The sequence below is a fragment of the Zonotrichia albicollis genome, chromosome Z (assembly GCF_047830755.1).
Source record: "Zonotrichia albicollis isolate bZonAlb1 chromosome Z, bZonAlb1.hap1, whole genome shotgun sequence".
NCBI classification, from domain to species: Eukaryota; Metazoa; Chordata; class Aves; order Passeriformes; family Passerellidae; genus Zonotrichia; species Zonotrichia albicollis.
Window position 1 is genome coordinate 21,407,595 of NC_133860.1, and position 23,668 is coordinate 21,431,262.

Sequence of the window (23,668 nt, forward strand, 5' to 3'; positions counted from 1 at the left end):
GCTCATTTTGTGAGATCTGAGGTTTGTCCCCTATGGTGTTTAGCTCAGGCTGGCAAGATCAACATGTGTTTTAGCACACTTGTCTACTGCCCAAGCTTTAGAAAACTTTGTTACAGGAGCCCATCAGAACCAACAGCTGTTTTCTAAGTAAGTTTGACTTCTTCTTATAAAAATAGTGTTTGCAATGAAAGGCATCTAACAGGTATTCTGCAAGAAGTTTCTCTCCTTGGCAGTATGTATAATTCTGCAGGACAACAAGCCTGGCTCTTTCCAGATATTTCTTTTTAATATTTTAAAAAAATATTATACACCAGGGAGCCCATTTGAAGTGAAATTTACTCTCTTTCTTATGTTTAAGATAGGGAATTAGGAAATTAATTTACTTTCTGATTTTTTTGTGTGTCAAATGAACAACAAGAAAAGTGACTGGAGAGCCCAGTTCTCATCAAACTGAAAGCTGTAAGAGTTTCTGTCACTGACATACAGGTGAACAAAATGGAAAGCTGAAGAATATCTCCCATTAATGCCTTGAATCTACTCTCATGTTAATTGCTGTGAATCTGAAAAAGATGAAAAGTGGGATTATTAAAACAAAAGTGAGAAACAAATCAAGTCTCATGGGTTGATTCCATAGTCTGCATGAAGCCTGCTGCCATTAGAATTTTAAAAAGTTAATTCACATCAATTCACTTCAATGCTTTCAAAATTGAGGGGTATTGGCCGAGCCCTTCTGCCTTATGCACAGACAATGGCAAGGAAAACCAACATCATGACACTATCAGTAATAAGGGAAAAGAAAACAGAGGTATCCAAAGGTCAGGAAGAGTTTGCCTTCAGGTCAACCTCTGTCTTGCCCTGGCTGTTCATTCTGTCTTGCAAAAGCTCTTCAGGCCTGTGGGCAGCGAGTGCTGCAGTACCTGGAGTGACCTGGGGAGTGCAGGGACAGCTGCACCTTCTGTGTGCTGCCATTCCTGTCTGCAAGGAGCTGCAGGGGACAAACAGAGCCTGGAGGGCAGCAGAAGCGGGTGGGAAGATAACATCTTGCATTGAAATTTGCTGGAGAGGGTAAGAAATGCAAGTAAGACAGGCAGAAAAGGCGTGTGATTTTTGCTGAAGAAAAGGAAGGGTGTGGGGAAGAGATGCAAAAAAGTAGTTATACTTCTGAAGGATTCCTACTAGTCACCATGTCAGAGAATTAAAAAATGTCAAAGACAAACAAAAAAGTTTGTTTAAAATACTTGTGAATGTTTTATGCTGTTTTTTAGTGCTTAGAGTCTTTTATGCTTTTTTTTAACGCATAGGATCCAATCCTGTCTAACTGGAAATTGATGAATGGGAAGTCAGATACTGGAACTTTTATTACAGGGACAAATTCTATGACTTGTCTGTGTTTACAGGCTCAAATCTGAGGCTGAAAAAAATATCTCCCAAGGTATTTGTAATAGAAGATATCCATTATTTCCCTTATTACAGCCAGAATTCCCTCTGTCACCTACATCTATCACAATAAATGAGACTTCTCCTTCTGCATGTTGCTTAAGGGTCTTACTTGGAGCCCTTGCTTTGTTTCCCCATATTCCTCTAACTTCCTCTCATTATATCTGCAGCTACATTAATCCACAACATATTTAGACTCTGCTTTTCCAGGAAGTGTTAAGTTTATTTGCTCTAGTCACTTGAAGGTGTCCAACCATTCTAACATTTAAAATGGTAATTGGTTTTCAGAAGTTTTCAAAATCATGTTCATTTTTTGTAACAATGGGTATGAAGGTGCAATTACTTCTCATGTTCTTTTTGCAGACTTTATATTTTATTCACACAGCTCGTACTTTGATCTGTAAAGCCACATTCAGGTCTGTGAGCCATCAAATGCAGAAGATGATTCTTGTCCTTCAAAATGGGTATGATCACATAATCTTATTGACCCTTCCCTTCCCTTCCCTTCCCTTCCCTTCCCTTCCCTTCCCTTCCCTTCCCTTCCCTTCCCTTCCCTTCCCTTCCCTTCCCTTCCCTTCCCTTCCCTTCCCTTCCCTTCCCTTCCCTTCCCTTCCCTTCCCTTCCCTTCCCTTCCCTTCCCTTCCCTTCCCTTCCCTTCCCTTCCCTTCCCTTCCCTTCCCTTCCCTTCCCTTCCCTTCCCTTCCCTTCCCTTCCCTTCCCTTCCCTTCCCTTCCCTTCCCTTCCCTTCCCTTCCCTTCCCTTCCCTTCCCTTCCCTTCCCTTCCCTTCCCTTCCCTTCCCTTCCCTTCCCTTCTTGAATTTTCCTCTCCCCTAAAATGTAATAACTTCTGGAAGTTTTATTTTTCTTTTTAGCCTTGTAAAACTCCCCCAGAAATGTTCCCAAGCAGCACTGTAACCATGCTATAGATCCTTAATGAAAGCTGAGGATCCACAGTAGAATAATTAATTCATCCAGAATTACACAATATATGTAAACTTCAGCCAGATTTTGGGTTTTCTTACTCTTAAGTGTTTTCCTTCTTAAAGGTGTTCTTTATATACACACATCAAATGGTTTGCTGTGCCATCAAAAAGCTTGAAGTTTTTTTCTATTTTCAGTTTGAATGGCTTCTTGATAAGCTGGACTTTTAAGACCTCTTTTTTTCCACCTTTCTGGTAAATTCAACTTTTACACAGAATTAAAAGGTAAAGGACATTGCCAGTACAATTCAGGAACAACCACTGACACTGGAAAGCAGTCAGAAGTTGATACATGTTAAACCAAGTGCAGTAAAACTGAAAATATGGAAGTGTAGATAAAGAGGGGAAAGAAAAATCAAAACCACTTCACATCTCTGCATTATTATCTTGAAAAATACTGTACTGCAAGTAGGAGAGGTGAGTATTTTTTAAAAGTTTAATCAAATTTACATCCTCCCTGCAATGTTGTTAATGCTAATTACTTGTTAAGCCATTTCTGAAAGTGTTCTTAGACATCACTGTGTATTTGAAGTAATGAGAGGAGACTTATAAATCGGAATAAGAAAATGACATTGAAGCATCCTTAATCTTCTACTAGCTTTAAAATTGCATGTAGACTAATCCTGCAAGGCGTCATTTGCGGGGCTGAACAACTTGGGCTACATTAGAAACAGAAACAAAGTTGTTTCTGGTGGATTTATTGAAAGAGTGTTTGTGCTGTGGCACCGAGGGCAGGTGCCCTGCGTGCAGCGCATCCCTGGGTGGCTGCTGCTGCTGTGCTAACACTGCAGAGGCATTGCAGTCTTGCTGCTATCGTTGGTTGTCATGGCCACAAGTAATATACAATACGAAGCAAAAAGATTCAGATTTTTTTTTAAAACCACTTTTCCCCTGTTTTTTTTTACCTTTTTCTTTTAAAGAAGATTTATGCATAGTTATAGAAAGCAACTGCATACAGTAACAGTGCATTTGTAACTTCCTTTGCTCCTTAAGGAATGCCAGTACCTACATAGATATATAACATCCAGTGATTAAGTTTGCACAATTGCATTTCTTTTATACATTTGCTCTTGGCATGGGTGCACTAGATCTCCTATGTGTACAATCAGATTGATTAAGAAGATTGCTTGTTAATTGTCAATTTCTTCAGTGACAAACATTTTAATGAAAATTATGAAGTGGCATTTTCACTACCAGCTTCTTTACATAACTGCTGAACGTGGAATTTGAAAATCATAATCCAAAATGAAAAGAAAATAAACTAAGGATAGATTAAGTTAATGAAAATTTAATTAGCTGGTAATAAAAGTTATCCTAAATACATGCATTTATTAAAGTACTGTGATGCCTTAAGTTTTAGCTTTCATATTTTTCAGATTCTGTACTGCCTTGGTGTGTAACTCTGAACTTAACATTAAGTGTTAGCAAGTTCTCTTCATATTTTAGTTAGACAAAACAATCCTTTTCCAACTTGAGAACAGAGGAGACCATTACAGCCTCAGGCCCAAAAAGCATAAACAATGGCAAGTTGAGGAGAGCAAACCAGGAGGATGGGACTTCATAACCTGGAGGTATCATTGGACAATTAACCCCAGTATGTAAATGGACCAACACTTATAAAAGTGTGAGAACTCATGACCAGTTGGCCATCTTGCATCTGTCTTGGGTCTGTCTTGGGCAGAGCCCCAGCCAGGCTCTTGTGCTGCCCAAGGTGTATCCTTGTAAGGCCTTTTAATAAATACCTACTTTATTTCTTTCACTCTGTCTAGCCTCTGTTGCAGAAAAAGGCCTCAACTGCAGAGAAATTCATTCTTAATGAGAATTTCTCAGACAAGAGTTATTCTTTGGTTAATAGAAATCTGTTAATTGCCTGCCTCATCCAGGCACATGGGCTGTATGTCGATCTCAGGTTGGATGAACGGCGTGACACGTGGACGAAGTATGTAATATTTAATTGCACCACAAGAGGTCACAACACATTTACAAATCCATGCAGTGGAAAAATGGATAATGGCTTTATCTGCAACAAGGTGAAGTTAAATCTCATCCATTAAGTAAAAGACAAACAGAACAAATTGTAAAACAGCAGTAAGATTTTTTTTTTCCTGTTAAAACACTCTCAGCCTGTGTTGTCTGCTGTGAGCCATATCCAAACAGCCTCTCTCCTACACATTTTGTGCTGAAGGCTGGGAAAAACATATGCTGAGCTGTGGTACCTTCTGAATCATTACCAGCATATGATGTAACCTTGGAAGAAGGACAGAATCAGTCTCTCCTTGGCATGGTGGGTAGCACAATCAGATGATATGTGTTGCATTGGATGGGATTACAGTGATCAAATAAGCATGTTTGGCAGCTCAGTAAGAAGTATTAAAGCTGAGTTTAGCTGGACAAATTGCTCCTAGTTCAGCAAAATGATACACACAGAAAGATTTTATTTTGCAGACGTTACAGCCTGAATTTGTGAAACAAGATCACTTCCTAAAGATACCATTCAGAATTTTTATCAGAAGTTGCAGCATGATGCAGTGATGTGGTTCTTGCTCTTTTGTGTGGCAGCAATACCCCTCAGTGATTCCTGTTTGCTCTCACTAACTCTGGGTGAAGCAGAGCCAAAAAATGGAAGCAGTGTGGTGGGTGGAGGAAGCTGGGCAATTAACGCAGTGCCCAGTGACAGGGCAGGACTGAACAGCCCTGCTGCCAGGGGAAACAGGTTTGGGGGGAAGTAAAAGAAGCTGGTTCTTCATTATCTGCCCGAAGGCAGACCTGCATAACATCGCCCGGGCAGGGAGATGGATGCCACGCCTCACTTCTTCCACCACTTACCCTTCCTTCTGGAGGGCTGTCAGACCACGTCACGTCAAGGTTATTTCTGAGTACTTTTTCTACTTTCTAAGCTCTGTCTCTAGTGGGGAAATGATAAGACCATAATTATTTGACACCAAATAGCCTATAGTTTATGTAATTTAAAACTGCCTAATTATGTGCCTAGCTTACAGTCTATTATAACTTCAGCAGTGTCCTTAGGGTAAACAACTCTTCTTTCACTCAGGTAAACATGTAATTAGCAAAGAAGGAATAACCCTGGGAATGAACTGACCACTAGTCATTTTGGCTTTCTCCTCAGAATTTAAATTAAAATGCTATTTAATTAATTAATAATTTCTGGTTCTTGTATTTTTTCTTGTAGGAGCTCACAAAGCTTCTCAAGAAGGAATAAGTGTATTTATCTATTTTTTATGGCCAGAAAAACAGAAGTAAAATTTAAATTGTCATGGGGAATAAACAGCCCCAAAACACAAAACCTATTTCAAACTTATAGCCTGAAACAGCTTACCAAGTTCTCTTTTAAGTGCAGTCCTCTCTATCCAAAAAAGGTCATACATAAATAATGTCAGTTATGTTCTGTTCTATATAGTTGGTTATATCAGCTTTGACTTAAAGTTTGTGCACATAAGCTGTACCCATTGCAGCTGTTCAAGGAGCATGAGAGAGACTAAAATTATATCTGTTTTCTGTTTCAGTTTCTAAAGTAATTTCTCAGGACTGAAAACTCTAGGACATTTGCTACTTACAGAGGAATGGTATTTTCTGGAAGTACTTGATATTCAGTAAACCTTAATGTGATTGGATGAACTCAGTTCTTGAATGAGTAATTTAATATCTTTATACATTAATTTGCTCAATTACCTCACTTTTTTTTCTCTGAAAGACATTTAATATCTTTATGGTTATTGGAGGAAGGAGGATAATAGGTAAATACACAAAATAATGAGCTGCCGCATTGACAAAATTGACACTCCTCTCCAGAGAGAATTTAAAAAAAAAAAAAAAAAAAAAAAAAAAAAGAATTAATTCCTAAGGAGGAGGGAGGACTGTTTGTAAGAGAAAAGCAAGGGATTGAAACAGATGGGAAGAGGAAGAATGTGGCACATCCTACAAGCCTTATGTCAGGGCAAGGCTGTAGAGGGAGATTGTGAATATTCTTCTCTCTGGAGAGCTTGCAAGACAAAACAGACCAATTTAAACTTAACCCTCCACCTAATCTCAAATCTCCAATACCATGAGACGAGAGTGTCAGTGACATGACCAATATTACATAAGATTTCAGGCAAATATTGTGCCTTGTTTCCAACAGTTGTTAAGCAATTGAGATATTTTCATGAGAGTAACTGAGATGCACGGATAGGAGGCCTTGGGAAGTGTTTATTGCAAGGCTGTTGTGTGAGGAGGAGAGGAACAGCACAAACAAACATGAGCAGAGTGGCAGCAGCCTCACAGCAGATACCTTTCACCTCCATTGATGACCAGATCCAACATATGAAGAGGTTGCAAGCAAAAGTGAAAAAATTGAAACTAATTAGACTAATTCACTCTGAACAAATGAGAGCTCTCATAACAGTGGCTTCTATTCATTAATAAGCATGTCTTGACTACATGGATCATTAGAGAAAGAAATCAAGGGAGAAATGAGTAGTCTGATACCAGGGCCTTCCTGGCGTGCTTTGAGATCCCTTCAGCTGCAGTAAGTGCAGGGAATGTCTAGCACACTGCAGTGATTGTCCATTACTAACCTTTATTGAAACATGAAACCATTTTAAAATCTAAAATAGCGTCAGCATCTGGCATTTGAAGAAATCTCCTCTGAAACCCAGATATGTCTAAGGTTTTTGAATGTAACCATTTCTCCAGACTATGCTGCTGATAAATTATAGACAACACACACCTACACTGTTCAACAATAGATTTCAGCAGCTTATTCTGTGCCTATTTTTATTTTCCTTATTTTAAGGTCTACTGTTGTTTGTCACAGTTACAAATCCCTAAGTAAAAGTAACAAAGCTGAGTAGAATCTAAAATATTAGACAAGTTCAGGAGAGACAGATAAAACATATCATATAGGTAAATTAATTATTAAAGCCTAATTTTTGAAATGTTTGGAAGCACTCTGTGTAATAAATTAAAGTACTCCCTAATAAATTGTCCCTCATGGTTTACCAGAATGAGAAGTAGGATGCTTTGTCATGCAAGAATGAATGACCTTTGAATTACCCTGGGTAATTTAAAAACCAATTTCAATCTAAATTCAGTTCTCTGATTTTGCTTAGTCCCTGATTCATGTATACAGTCCCTCAGAGGCTTAATACAACCTGTCAGCTGCATGAACTTATGTGCCTGCAAAGTGAGGACCATGAGTTCATGTGCCTGTTTTCCGATTTACAGAGCTCTTGTGAGGTTATTTAGAGTGGGAAGTTCAACACGGTTGATGTTTCCTGTGGAAAGACTCTCTGGCAGCAAGGAGTTCTTTAAGGACAGGATCCTATATATAGCGGCAGTAAGTTTCCCTATTTGGCCATGCAGGGTGATTGCAAATGTATAGTCATTCTGAACTACTTTAGTTCAAAGCCATTTTTACAGTTATAAGGAATTGGACATTCTGAAGATGTAATAATTGATGATACTTTTCTGCAGAAGAATATTCAGTTGCCATTTTTACAGTTATAAGGAATTGGACAGTCTGAAGATGTAATAATTGATGATACTTTTCTGCAGAAGAATATTCAGTTGCATGTTTCAGGGTTAGAGCTAATTTTCAGTTCTTTGAGAGAAGGATGAGACCAAAAGCTGTTGGAAAATTTCCACATGTCAGACATCAAAGGGCTCCATCATGCCCCAAGGTCTGAATGATATAAATAGAGTTAGAAGCAAGGCATTAGGCTAGCAGGACCTTTTGAGCTTGGTGTAGATAATCTAACTGATCTCAGTTACATTAGTGAGAGTACAACACCACTGACATGCACATAATTGATTTTAAAATGTATTTTTTCTCACATTGGTTGAGTGAAACACTTTGGAAGGGGCTTTGCATTTGAACATGTAAATCCTCAGGCAATGATGAGTTTTGTTTGGCGCTGTTTATTTAGTTTGTTTATCCTCTTCTACTTAAGTGCAGACCCTGTGAAGTCTCTTGAGCTTCTGCAGATTCTTTAAAGAATAGGTGGTAAAAGAATTCTGGCACTCAAAGTAATAATTTAATAATAACCAGCATTTAAATCACATAGCTGAAATAAAAGTGCTTTGGACTATGTTTTTCAGTGTCATAAATACAGACTCACAGCTATGGTTTTACCACAAAGGAGACCTCTGCATGAGCAGAAGGGTGTGAGAATGGAGATGAGAGTCCAGATGCTGAGAGTCACGTTAAAGCCACCTTGGTCACTGCTGGTGCTTAACTGCACGATGACTTTGCACGGAGCAGCAGCAGCACTCGTACTGCCCCCAGGTCCTAGGAATTGATAGCAGCTTTTAGCTTACCCACTGTACCCTTCATTTTCATAAAGCTCATATCTGAGTAAAGAAAGATCCTGCAGTGGGTAGTCTTGTGACAAAAGTGTGTCTGTAGAAAAATAAAACTTCATGCTAGACACAGCAGGAAGAGAGCAACCCTAAAGAAAGAGAATGGGCAGTCTTTTTTGAGACACAGTGTGAAAGAATACTTAGCAAAACCTTTTTCAAAACCAAGAGAGTAGGCACATTTAGAAAACTACAGCAATTCAAATTCACATAAAAAGATCTTACTGGTGAGTTTAACTTTATTTGTTTTAGTTTCCTTAGAATCATAACCTGTCAGTAACCTATCATTACAGTTTCAAGAAGAAGAGTCTGAAGCTGAACACTTTCTTTGACATAAACAAATGCAAAAAGCCACAACTAATGAAGCCTCGTCTCCTCTAAGGATCTTACATTGAGCTGACCTGATTCCTATAGTAACAGCTTTTGTGTTTAGAGGTCAATAACTCTTACCTACTTTCTGGAAATTATTTATAATCTCAGCAACAAAAGCAGATATGTTTACAGTATACTTCATATATTTCACATACTTCATATACATTTAAATTATACTTCAATATATTCCTAAATTGCTAACTTCATTTTTCTTTTACTTGAAGCACATAAAATCTCCTTCAAGTTTGTTTTTATTAAATTAAATTTGTTATTGATAGGAACTTTTTTTCCTGCACTTTAAGTTGCCTTATTTCCTGACTTCTTCACAGAAATGAAACATATTATTCTTCTGAGAACTTAATTAAGCTTTGATTTTTTTTTTAAATCTGTACTTGTGAATTAAAACAAAGATTAATCTAGAATTAGTAAAATTAATTTTTCATTGGAATACTTTCAGGTATGATTTCTGTTAATTTAATCATAAAATATGTAACATCAGACTTAAAATTGGTATTGTTCAGCAATTGTAAAGCAATTAAAAATCTCCACAGAACAAATATTACAAATAATAAATGTTATTATAAATATTCCTTTAGAAGGCAATATGTTTATAGAAGGATAGAGGATAGTGGCTTCACAACTAATATCAGGCATCCCAATGATCAGAGATGCTGATTTCTAACACATTTTAAATGTGAAAACTGTAGTAAATCACATCCCTGGAAATAAAAAATCTGACTCAGAATTTGCTTTTACTTCATTTTGCTTCCTTTATTTTGTCTAGCAACAATAACCCAGCCTGTAATAAAATGATATATCCTGAGACCCCTGTGGGAAAAATCTCTTCTAACCCAGCCCAAACCAGTCCAGAGTGGATTTTCTAGGCCTGAAGACAGAGAGAACAGAGACAATCCTCTTGCAACAGGGGCAAACAATCCAGCTCAGTTACTCATACTCAGGGATGGAGACAGAAGGGTCGCCAATGGCTCCAAAAGCTCTGCACCAGGGAGGAGTATGGGGCCATGAAGCTGTACACCATGCTGCACGTGTGACATATGCCTCTAACAGAATCAGCTGTGTCAATGCTCTGTGATCTGAGATGTGATGGCATGAAATCACAACCAGAAATCACACAGTATTCTGAGTTGGAAGGGACTGAGAAGGATCAAGTCCAGCTCTTAAGTGAATGACCCATACAGGGATCAAACCCCAAATGATGCTATCTGGAAGCTGAGTGGAAAAGTGAGAGTATGTCTCTCTGATGTGCAGTTCTTAACACAGGTGCATTTTAGTGGGATTGCTTTTCTATTTGGCTGCCTGTGTCAGAGTCCAGAATTCAAAGACAGAGCATGACTATGTGTATGAATATGTACCCACAACTTATCCAGATATATACATATAGAATTTCAGCATCTCAGACCACATTTCCTGCTGCATAGCAATAATTTTATGCCTTTTTAGTAACACATATATGTGGCAAGCGCTGCAATGTAAGCAAAGTAATGCTTTGGCTTTACTTCAGAACTGAGTTAATTTATGATTTAATAACTTTTAAAAATCTTCCCATTTCCAAGTTAGCTCCAACCTTCAGTACTTCTTAGGCTTTAGTAACCTTGGTGTACAGCTCTGTATATCCAGTGTCTCTTTCTTTAGAGACACTGACAGTGCTGGCAAGATCCTGGGAAAAAACACAGGCACAATCAAGATTCAGGCTAAGATTCTTTCTTTTATTCCATCAGACCTGGCCCAACACCTGTTGTCTTTGAGCAACTTCATATTCAGAAGATCTGTCCTGTTTTGACCAACACCAGCAATGACCCAGCTGACACTTCAGCAGACAAAACTGCTCTAACCACCTCCACATGCTTTTGCTTTTTACAAATTGTTTGCTGTCAAGAACATCTGCTGCCTCTGTAGAATTTTTTGCATATTTTATTGCTAGGTTTGGCAAACAGAATACGTGCAATGGGTTAGGGAACTCTGATACATGCCAGAGAATTGTTTTTAAAAGAGATATTTGAGGATGTATAGTGCCTGCCCCATTATTAGCTTTTAGCAGTTGACAATTTGTATCTCAAGCTATAATTGATGACTCCTGTAAAGCTAATAATTAAAATAAGCCAAATTCACTGCTTCTTAAATTGGGTCTGTTAGACATTTAATCAGGTCTTGTACACGACCTCTGAAGGGTAAATTTATCCTCCCAAATCTTCCCTGTCAGTTATTAATATTATTCATTATTTGCATTATTTATTACTAGTATATGTTAGTGACAGCTGGATATTGGGTGTTGTCCCAGCTTTGAAAGACAGATGCTCTGAGGAGTGCATTTGGACTCTCTGGAGCTCAGAGTAAAAAAATTAATAAACAATGGGAATTTAAAACCTATGTACATGTGTATATATATGAATCAGCTAGTTCTGTGGAGGCTGCAGAACATTGTAATGCATTTTGTTTAAACAGGTGAAAAATGGTTTAGAAATATAATTATTCTATTCCCAAGTAGGGCTGTTTTTCATTTTTGTTGCTATTGCCTTTAGTATGCTTTCAGACCTTAGGGAAAATTGTATCTGAGCTGCTGCATTTTCATGTGTGGAAATAATGAACTAGCTTGAAAATGCTGCTGGAGTAAGATTTGGTTTTAATGTGATCCTTAATATGAAAAAAATCTCCAGTTCTAATTGTACCTTTAAAAGTCTTAAAATTTGCAATAAATTAATTTGGAATGTGAAGCAACACAAAACAGAACCAAAGAAAAAAATCTGAAGTCTTGGATTTTTGTTCATTAACTTTATGAGAGAATAGTTTCAAAAACAGTAATCCTGGAGATTTATTTAATCCTGCCTGAAATTTTATTGTCTATACATGGTCTCTGCACACTTAGTAGCATTTGATCAACTTCCATTTGCATTTGGTAACATTAAGATCAAATTTCCAAGCCATATCTTTAGTCACAGGTTTTCCATGTACAGCTAATAAATACATAGACTGAATTGCTTTTCCTTTTTTTTTTTTCCCCTCTCTGTTGCGTGTGTTGGACTTTTCCTTTTCTGTGTTGCACTTTTCCTTCTGGTGCTGTTAACATTATTTTGAGCCATCATGGATTTTGCTTTTGTATGTGACTACACTTCTTTCTCTTATTGCCACATATTATTACTGCTCATGTGTCTCTTTTTTTTTTTGTTGTTTTTGTTTTCCTTATCTTGGACATATAATGAGAAAGAAATTACAAAACAATTAAGACAACTACAAAGTTCTCATTTTGTTCTGCTTTGATTATCCACTGCTTTAAATAATGTAGGCCAAATAGTGATCTCTTAAACCTTCAAAATAAGTCTTAAATGATGTTTTTTTTAGAGCACAGGTCTGGCAAATCAGGCCCAGGGTAACTATGTCCTTGCTTGATGGCTATTTTATTATAAGGCCTTACTTACCTTTCCATTGACCACCAAATAAGTTTCAGTCCAGATCCATGTAAGGGTATTGGTCATCTGCTCAAACACAAATCAGTCAAGACAATAGGCAGGCAGAAGATTCTGAAAGTCAGCTATTCAAAAATGTCAAGGAGAGGATAGTGTTTAATACCTCAACCAGATACAGCCCTAAATTTACTGCATTTATGAAATGGAAGTTCACAGCCTGCAAGAATATCACAGACTTGGATTCCTAATGAAACTCTTTGTAATAACATTTTCACAACAGAGAAGCAGAAGTTTACAGTGCTTTAAATGATCTAAAGATCGTTTTCCCTTCTCCCATATATTCTCTCTTTGGAGTTTCTACTTTCATTGCTAATCTTAATTTTCCTGTGCACTTCTTTATGATTTCTTCATAAATATAACAAAAACATTTCCTTTTCTGGAAAGTTCAATATGTAATTGATTCTGAACACATTGTTCTGTGACTGTAGAAGTTTGTGTGCAGCCATACAACACTGGGATTAAGCCATTAATTCTTTTCATGAGTGAGTGCCAGGTCACATTCATTTCTGTCGGAGACTGAGAAAATAGACAAGTCATGAAATGCCTATACCCCATCCAGGTCTAAGTCTGACAGAATTACATAGGTCCTCTTCATTGCTCAGGGATTGATCTAATTTGTCTTGTCCAATGGCCCCATAACCCTTTAGTGTTATGTTTGCTGAGTCAAAATATCCTTAACTAGCCTAGAATTTGTCTAGATAATGCTATTAAGCTGTAAAATTTAAACAGTGTTAAAACATATAATGGAAAATAAAACTTGTCTATGCTTTCAAGTCAAATCTAAAATGATTCTGCATGCTGGTTTTTGTATGTTGCTGAAGTGTTTTTAACAGAACATTGTTACTATGGACTCTCACATCCTTTCATTTCATTCCACATGAAATCTATGCAGCCTTCTCCATAAAGGCACATTTTAGGGTTGAATCTAAGAAACACCCTTGCATCTTCTCTACAGACCTCAGCCATATCTATAGAAAGTGATAGGTAGTTCCATTTCTTTTGTATTTATGCAGATAGTTTTTCTGTTCCTTACAAATACAAAAGCACCTTCATCTTATTCCCAAAGCTTTAGGTGACATCAGTCCAAACCTTGTGGACTTGCTATGGGATTATTTTCTCACAGAGAACAAAGTCTCAGCTGTTATTCAGTCATGGTGTTATATCAGTGCTCCACCTTGGGGTGCACACCTAATTTCTCAAAGGGAAATGTACAGCTAATAACTAAGAGCTTCATGCTAAACAGGAGCACATCTCCATGGCTGAGCCAGGAGCACAAAGGCTCTGGGCATTAGGCATAATAATTCAGCCCAGTGGTTTTCCACTTTCTCCAGCACAAACCAGTTGTGCTCCACACCCTTCACCCTTCCCCAGCCCTGCTGCTCTTCTCTGGACGCGTTCCAGCCCCTCAATGTCCTTCTTGCAGTGAAGGGCCCAAAACTGACACAGGATTTGAGGTGCAGCCTCACCTGTGCCAAGTACAGGGAAATGGTCACTGCCCTGGTCTTTTTTTATTTCTGAAATTTAAGTCAGAAACATTTTCCCAAATATTAAATTGTTATGGTTTCTCATTGATGTGTTCTGTTGGATGATTGGCTCCTTTTGACAGTTTTAACAATTAAATATGATACTCTTCATGAAACTGTAACAAGAAGACTGGCATATTGCTTTACCCTTTTCTCACCCATAACAAGATGCCACATACCTTATAATTGTAATTTTTTTTCTTCTGCCACACGAAACTTGTCCCATCAACTGTACATTCATGCTTTTTTGGTTACTGTCAACGTTTTTTCTTTCCAGGTTTCTGCTTATACATATTTTATTTGTGTTTCACATTACAGTTTCTTCGGTACAAGAGCCTGCATTATTTCACAGTGAATAATCTTGCTACTCTTCAGGACATGGTGCTAACCTTCCCAATGCCTCTCTTTTATTTGTCAGTCTTCACTGATGCTTGCTGCATTTGTCAGTTATTAATGAAGATGGAGGGTAAAACCTGACATAATATTGATTTTTCTAAGTGATTTGCTTGAAATGTGTCCAATTTGATTCATGGATGGTTCATGTTTTTCTTGTTTACTTGTCAACAAATGATGACCAATCATTTTTCTTCCTTTCTACTTAGCCATCTTGTGAATTGCAGTAAGGCCAGTGTGCTGGAACCTTTCTTTCAGCAGATGTATATGTTTAATAGCCAGAAGGACAGTTCTCCCCTATTAGAATAAAGTGGCATTGACTGTAAGCTGGTCTATCTGTGTGATGTACAAACTAATTCATAGTGGGGTGCAATCACTACCAGAATATCTGGAGAATTGTTGCCAGATTTCAGAGATATTTCCATCCCTGATAACAGTCATGGAGCCCAGGTAACTTAGGAGACTCTTGCTGTAATGGCTGTATCTCCAGCAATACAACAAAAATAACCCACAGTAATATCTCTGAGCTCTAACTGTGAATTATTTATTATTGTAGCAAGCCACAGTGAGTAGGGCGGGTAACATATAAGTTAGCAGACACTATTTTTAATATGTTGTCTATTCCTGTAACATATCTAAAAAGATCTCTGAAAAATTAGGATATTTTCAGGGCATATATTTTGCCAGACTTTCACACCGAATTCAATAAATCTTCATAAACATTTAGCACACTTTCATTTGCTCTGTTATATTTTGATAGTAACTGACTCCAGCAAATACCATAATTTCCTGAATCTAATTGTTTTTTGAGAATCAGTAATTGCCTCTTATTAATAAGTAGGTTTTATATTTTATTAATCAATTATTATTTTATTTAACTTTAGGGTTTGCTTGTTTTTTGCATTCTGTTCTGAAATATCTGGGTTGGATTCAGGAAGTTCAGTTAGTCCTTGGAGGGATGGTCAAAATGAACTTGTATTTCTTCAAGATTTTAATGGACCAAAAAAGACATTTTATTTTTAACTCAGTGTGTATTCGGAAGCAAGTAAAGGCAGTGTAAATTCAGACACAGGAGGAGGTGTGTTTGTTTGTCAGAAATTATAAATTGAACAGAAGAGGAATATGTCTGTGCTGTGCAAAATCAAAGGTCATCATGACTTCAGTACTTGGAGCTTAGAAAAGAGGCTAGTTATTAAAATAGATTAACAACTGGGAAATAATTCTTATTACAGAAAAGGGGAATGACAGAATGATTATTTCCTCCACTAAGTTAGCTCCTTCATGTTTCTTGGGGGAGTTAATATGATGTTGGATTTTAGTACCGTATTCAGATTCCACTATGTAATGAAAAGAGGGCCGGTGGTGTCTTGGGCTGCCCTAGGAGAAGTGTTGCCTACAGGTCAAGGAAGGTGAGCCATTTCTTCTGTTCAGCACTGCTGAGGTCACAGCTGCAGTGCTCAGTCCAGATCTGCACTCCCTAGTACAGAGCAGACACTGAAAAGAGTTGGACTGGGGACTGGGGCAAAAGGCATGAAGACATTAAGAGTCTGGAAAGGCTGAGAAAGCTGGGACTGCTCATCCTGGAGAAGAAAGGCTCAGGGGATCTCACCAATGTACATAAAACTCCTGCAGGGATGGTGCAAGGAGGATGGATCCAGGCTCTTTCCAGGGGTGCCCAGTGACAGCACCAGAGGTGATGGACACACACTGAAACACAGGAGGTTCCCTCTGGACATCAGGAAACTCCTTTTCCCTGTGAGGGTGACTGAGTACTGGCACAGGTTGCCCAGAGAGGTGGCAATGTCTTCATCCTTGGAGGTACCAAAACACATCTGGACATGGTCCCAGGAAACTGGGTCTGTGCAGACCTTCTGGATCAATGAGGTTGGACCAGACAACCACCAGAAGACCCTTTCATTTCCATTGTTCTGTACTTCTGTCCTCAGTACAATTAAGCACTTTAGGTAGCTGAGATAAAAGTTTTTAGTGTAATAGATCTTCTGGATGCTTCTCATTTCTTGTAATAAGAAGAGAAGTCCACAAAAAAATCTGTAATCCTGACTGGGAAATAGGCTCTTTGCATATATTTGTACTCTAAACTATTTGTGAGCTTCTACCTCTGAGCAATAAAAAACTCAAACCAAACCAAACCAAAAAAACACACCAAAAAACAAACAAAAAACCTAAAACAAGACAAACAAAACCAAACCAACCAAACAAAAAAAAATGCACGGGCTTTATTTGAATTCTTTGATTGTACAAAATCACTCTAGCATCCTGCAGAGCTAAGAGAAGCAAGTTTTTGTCAGCTTTTGTTACACCGCCTTTCAACCAAGCTGTAACTACCCAATAGGTCAAAAGTCCACTTCTGCTACTCGTGCACATAAAGTTAATGTTATGGGAGTATAAGAATGAGAACAATCCAGCAAGAGAAAATAGACTTTGGTATTTGGTGTTTAGCTTTTGTTCTTAAGCTAATTTGGAGACATTTTGGTTATTAAGTCCCAAGATGCTTAATTTTCTGTTTAGCTTATTCACTCTGAGATTTTGATTATACCATTTGCTTTTTTAATGGCAATTCTATAGCCCAGTTTGTGTTTTCAGATTTGATTTTCAATAAGAATACTTTTCAAGCCACATGTTGAAAGATTTTTCTTTTTAAGCTTGTAATACAAGGTATCCTCTGATACACAGAGAAGCAACAAAAGTAGTGCACATAATTATTTTTTGAAATGAGAGAAAAATTCTTATTATTTGAAGTTGGTTATTTTTCTTATTGCTAAGAATGCTATTCGGCAGCAATAACAGTTTTTAATATAGCTAAGAAAAAACAGTTTAGCTGCATTTGGATTTTTAAAAAATTAGCTCTTTTAAGATTGGAATTATCAGTCTGGTTTTTTTAAGCTATAATTTCAGCATAGCAGTTAAAGAAAGTGAATCATACCAGCAGCAAACACAGGGTCACTTACGTACATATTGATTTTCCACTTCCCAAGTAACAGTCACCTTATTCCAAGAATAGTAGATGTAGCTTTCAAGGACAAGTTGAATTGTGTGAGAACAAAGCTCTTACCCTCTGTATTATTCATTACTTAGTTCAGTGTCTATAGGACCTCCAGAAAAAAAGCATGGACCCATAAGGGTCTTATTCAACATTCAATGAAGCCACAAAAAAGATTTCATCAATTCATTGGTTTATAGAAAATTGTTCCCAAATACTTAATATCACTTCATTATGCATCAGGTTTAAAGTGTCTGCTTTGTCTCAGTAAAGGCTTCAAAGTCCAGGTAGAAAAAGAGAGCAAGAAAAACAGGGATGACATGTTTATTATGAGGCACAGGAATTGTACTGTAGCTATTCATTAATAAGAACAAAGGTCAGCAACCTGATTGCTACAGCCTATTGACAGGCTTCTTACCTTTAATTTTAGTTACCACAATGTGATTTTAAATGTTTTTAATGCTGGAATTATTCCCATTCATATAGCACACAGTCTACTTGTATAAATAATGACAGATGTGGAAGAGTACTTGTCCCATAATGCTAATTTAAGGCCACTTTAATCGTAGTATACTCATGCATTACAGGCCAGAATTGAACAAGGAATGAAAATCAGAAAAAAAAATTCCTTTCTGCATAGCTTATTTTGTGCATATTAACTTCCTTCAAGTCTTAACTGAACTGCATTGAAAAATTACTAAAATACTAAAAAGTGAACTAATTTTTTTCTAGAAAATCCTGTATTTTAAGCATCTCTTCATAGAATGAATCTAATTGTATAAACTTTAAAGACATAAAAAATCCTGAAGCAAGCATTGAAATTCCTGTTTACTATGCAAAGATTATGTGTATTTATCAACTTGTCAAGGTGGCAGAAAAGTCCTTTCAAAGGGATATAACTTCAATCTATGTAGTTCAAGAATAGATTGCACATAATTTTAAGTACTTCCACTTCATACTACCTTTAGAACTCTTCCTGGTGTTGAATCTGTATCTTCATTCTAATGTAAACACACTTTTTATGTTTGTTGGTTTTGAATCTCCTGTGCATAGACAACAATCGGCTTCTCTCCTCCCCTCTCCATAACCCCAATTCCTCCAGTCTTTCCCCGACTGTGTAGACTGAGCAAATCAGTTCAGAGGTTCAAATCAGTTTATGTGCACTGGTTTGTGTATGTCTGCTGACATTTGACTGTTTTGCAGTGAGGTGATGTTGATGACTCAAGCACAACAGGTGACTGTGAGAAAATACAAGTTAATTTCTGCACAACTCATTGCTTGGCAGTGCAGCCAATTATTTCTACCTTCTACACACAATTGCTTCCTCTTTCTCTTGTCAAGGTCATTTTGTGTTCTTATATTCCAAAGAATCACATTTAGTATCAGCTGAAAATGTAGCACACCTTTTTTCCATCAGCCAAATGACAAGTGGAAATACCGAGTAGCATCATAGTCAGGACAGGGTCCATGGGATCTCACTTGAAACACACCTCTATGTTCAGTCTCTGAGGAGTAAATCAGCTCTAATCACAACTGAGCCATTGTATGTTATATTGTAATTCTTGTTACTAATCCATTTGTATTTTGGAATTTTTCCAGTTTCTCTCTATTTCGGTCTGCTAAAAATTGTGTGCTCTTCCATTGTATCCTGTAGGTTGTCTTCCTCCTTTGCGTTCCTGACTGTCCCATCGTTACTGATCAGAGCCAAGCCTAGAAATGTCCCAGCCATAACTGAAATCGTCTGATAAAGCTGTTTTGTTTGTGTGGCACCTGACACACTAGGAAAAACATAACAATGCTATAAAAAACCTATTTTCTGCGATAGAATTAAGGTTCTAAGTTATGCTCTCAAAACACAAAATTATAGGGTGTTACTAACCCTTTACAAAATCATCTGCATAATTATCTGGAGCTACCATAGGTAAATCCAAAAGTTTAGAACACCCCATGATTATTAGGGTGTCCAAAACCCTTTTTTATATTGAGGTTTATAGCCCAAAAAATGGTTCTCTGAATTTACACCTGAAGTTTCATGCAGGAATTTTTCAAAACATAAAATCTCACAATCAAAAGAAATTGTAATACATTTGTCAAAATGTCATAATAATTTTTGGAGGGCAAAAGAAGTCTTGAGTACAGTTTTCAGTATTACACATTCTTCCAGTCTTTAATCCTTCAAAAAAAGCTGACATGATGGAACAATCATGATAAAAGCAATGCTTTTGCCTTTAACCTTTTAACAAGGTGTGACTTAGTAATGACATGCAAAAATTCAACCACTCTGGTTTCCTTTTCTTGCTGCAGAACAGATTGAACTTTGTCCTAAAGCAGTGTTTAGTTTAGGACTTACAGAACAGATATTCAATTTTTTAAACATAATACACCTCAAAACAAAGTTTTATTTTAATTAATGAATTAATTTTATTATTATTCTATACAGTGTTGTCATAGAAAATAGCTCTACTGGTTTAGGTGGTGATACAAAACCCCCTCCCCCAAAATTATTTTAGTGTTCCATTTAATCTCTGCTGCAGCAAGAATAAAGGAAGAACAACAAAAACAATCAGATGTTCATAAGCACTAGTGAAAACTGGTATGGCCAGCTCTGCATTTCAGGAGCACATCATCATCATCCAAAAAGAGAGGTTCATACCTTTCTTGCCTACCAGAATTACAGCCCAAGGGAAGACTTTCAATAAAATATTTGTATATAAAAATCATTATATCCCTGGCAGCAGTTAGGCTGACACATGCTGTTGGGGGAAGAAATTGAAAAAATTACTTTCCATCTCACACTACAGACAAGAAGAAGTAGAGGCTGGAGGACCTATGTATACTTTAATTTGAGAAATATCTGGAAGAAAACAGAGCATTAGAGCAATTCTGGACAGCTTTAAGAAGCTAAAGCTATATTATTTCCAGTTGAAGTAAGACTCAGTGAAAATGAAGTACACACAAACACAATTCAATAGGGCAATTTTCTGTGCAATTATATTTGTTTTCTGCACTCACATTTCATGATCTGGACTATAGAAGCTTGCATGGAGAATACTTTGTAATATGCTATACAGGATATGGAAAATCAAAGATCTTTCACCAGTAGCTGCTACTGTGAAAGAACAAAGGGGTAACAAAGCAGGGTATTTAACTAAAAAAGTAAAGAATACATTGGGTTAATTTAATTTTTATTTAAACTTTTCATGGTAGAATTTTTATTGAAACTTTTCATGGTAGAATGTAGATTGCAAGGCTTCTGGTTATGGAAAATAGTAACATTCTTCAAATTTGAATATATAAAATTACACTTCCTTTTGTGACAAGTTATTTTAAAGGCCTCAACTGTACAGAGGAGTTGGGCTAGAAGTTTTTCTGCCATTCATTTCATCATTAGGAATTTACATATGGCAACCCAACTCTTACTTTCTTAAGAGAGGCAGAAATTCATAGGAAGTTACTGAGTTCCTATGCAGTTTAAGTAAAAAGGTAACTGCAATACTTTGATGGTAGTACACATGCTTAAAGTTAATTCTATCTGAATTAGTTTAGGACAGTGTTGATGAAGACAGAGAGTCAGCTGCTATTTTTATCCCTGTACATAAGTGAAACTCAGAATCTGCAGCACTACAGTAAAGACAGAAGAATGTTTACCTTTTCAAACTGACTTTAATTACAAAATGTTTGTCTTTCTGACATGAAGAAGTTATAAGTTGAAATTAACTACTAAGTTCCTGGATTTGGAGCGTATTAAATTCAAGATGATTCAACTACCTCAGCAAAGCAAACGGAAAACTCAAGATATAATTTCAAGTCCCTTGGATATCAAAAGATTTTCCTGTCTTACTTCCCTTCCCCCCCTCCTCAGTTAAGGACTTCTAATGCTCAGCTTTTTATATCTTTGCCAGAATATCAGTTGCTGAGATGTCCGGGGCATGTTTCCTTTCAATATATTTAGAATTGTTTTTGATAGCTGCTGGTAGGTCACTCTCAGAGGAGTGCTTTCTGATTCTGCAGGGCACCTGGATGAGCAGTGCTGCAACAGCCAGGTTTCCAAGCAAATGTCTGGATATAGTTATTACATTGCCGTCCACTTTTCTTTTTTTTTTAAATGACAAACCAGCATATTGCCATCTGTCTTTATAAACAGATGGGGGGGGGATGAATTAGCTGTGTGACATTTGAGTGTGATAGATTCTCTTCACAAATATTCTTCAAGAAGCCTGTAGCTGAGTTTAGATCAACTGGAGAAGAACCATATGGCTCTCTTATTGAATCACCAATAGCTTTAAAAGGAATTGTGACTTGCTGGTACATACTTGACTGAACATTATTATTATTTGCCATCACTCTTGTAGATTTCCAGTCAGGTCATATCAGATTTATGGATTTTCTATCACAGTTCTAATCTATTGTTATTTCTTTATAGAAGATTCAGAGTATGCAAAGAGAAAGTTTGTGTGAAACAAACTTGTTTCTATTTTTATGAAAAGGAGTATACTGATGGTCTTCTCTAAGATATTAAACTTTGTAAATCATTGGCTTTAATTATATTGTGTTAGTAACTAGAGTGACATGTTTCAATTTTACATACCTTTCTTTTTAGCCATATTTCTAATTGGCTGCATTTACTCTTCTGTCAAAGCAGCACCAAGCAAGCAAACCCATTCTGTATTCATAAGAGGATATAAATAATTTGCAATTACTAAAATAGCAAAAGAAATGAAGAGACATTCAATATCATTATCACACTTTTAATGCTTGTGGCTTCAGAAAGGCAACCTCTGTGCTATTCTTCCTCTTCTGATGGCCCCTGCTTCCTGCCCCACCTCCCAGAAGGAACTTTAAAGATTTGTTTTGTCCAGTCTGTCGTGTTTGCCTGAAACCACCCTCACCACTTCTCACCACAACAGAGCTGTGAAGTGGGGCCTTCATTTTCCATTGAGAATGAGTGTGAAGATTCCCTGGAATCTGAAATCTTCACAGAGTCATTCAAACTCTTAACAGACGGTGTATCTCCTAATTTTTACTTAACTTCCTCCTCAGATTCTGGCTCCATCTCCTGTCCTCTCCCTCCTCAAGCAGACACAGTGGGCGGACAGCCTTCTTTGCAGCTCCTGCCATCTGGGCAGAGCTTCTTGTGCCTCTTTGCTGCATCTCATCAGAGGTACCTCCACTTGGAAAAAAAACCCCTAACACCGTTTTGTAATATATATTTATTGTTCTCTCTGTTGCCTAAATGTGTTTGTTTTTCTTAGCGTTTCTTTTTTTCACTTTTGATGTGAGAATAATTTATTTAAATCTAGGAAATACCTTTAGCATTTCCTTTTTACCTTTATAGCTTCTCTTGAAGGAGAAATGGATTTGTGCATGCCATGCTACATTGCTCATTCTTATGCTTTGTGTGACATCTTGTTTGCAACTAATTAATATTCCAGTGATTATTTTGTAAACCTTGCCTAATATCTATCATTCTGGATCTTTTTCCCCCTCTATTTCTTCTCTTTTCCTCTCTGTTATCTCTGAGTTTTGTGACTGAAGGAGCAAATTAATTAACTGCAACTGCTTATATTTCTGTTAAACACTTAGAGTATTTTTAGTTGTGAGTCTGGTTTCAGAGGTCTTCCGTAAACCTAGTAAAGATCTTACTAGACTCAATAATATGGCTTTTATAGTTTTTCAAAGTAGATTATAGTAATCTTCAACTCATTGAATATTTTTCTTTAGAAGTTCTAGGCCAGATTCTAGTGGACACAGAAAACATGTAACACTATCAGCATCTGAGTAATTATAGATCTGCATAGTTACTCTTAATTTTCTAAGATTTTCCCTCAAGCCATACATAATCACAAATAGTTGGGTAATGGACTTCTTGAAAATTGATAGGTTTGGAAACTGATTTCAGTTGGAACAAAATACTCCTGCTTTATTTAGGGCACTCTGAACAGAAATATATACACACAATATTGCCCAAACCCAAAATTATAAAGTTCAGAAAACCATAAATAACCATAAATAATGTTTACTGGAGCTAGTCAGAATGATTCAGTAATATTGTTTACATATGAAAGTGTTTTTTCTTATGATGCAATTTTTCTTTAGCTTGGATAGATTATTTTGCTGATATGCAAA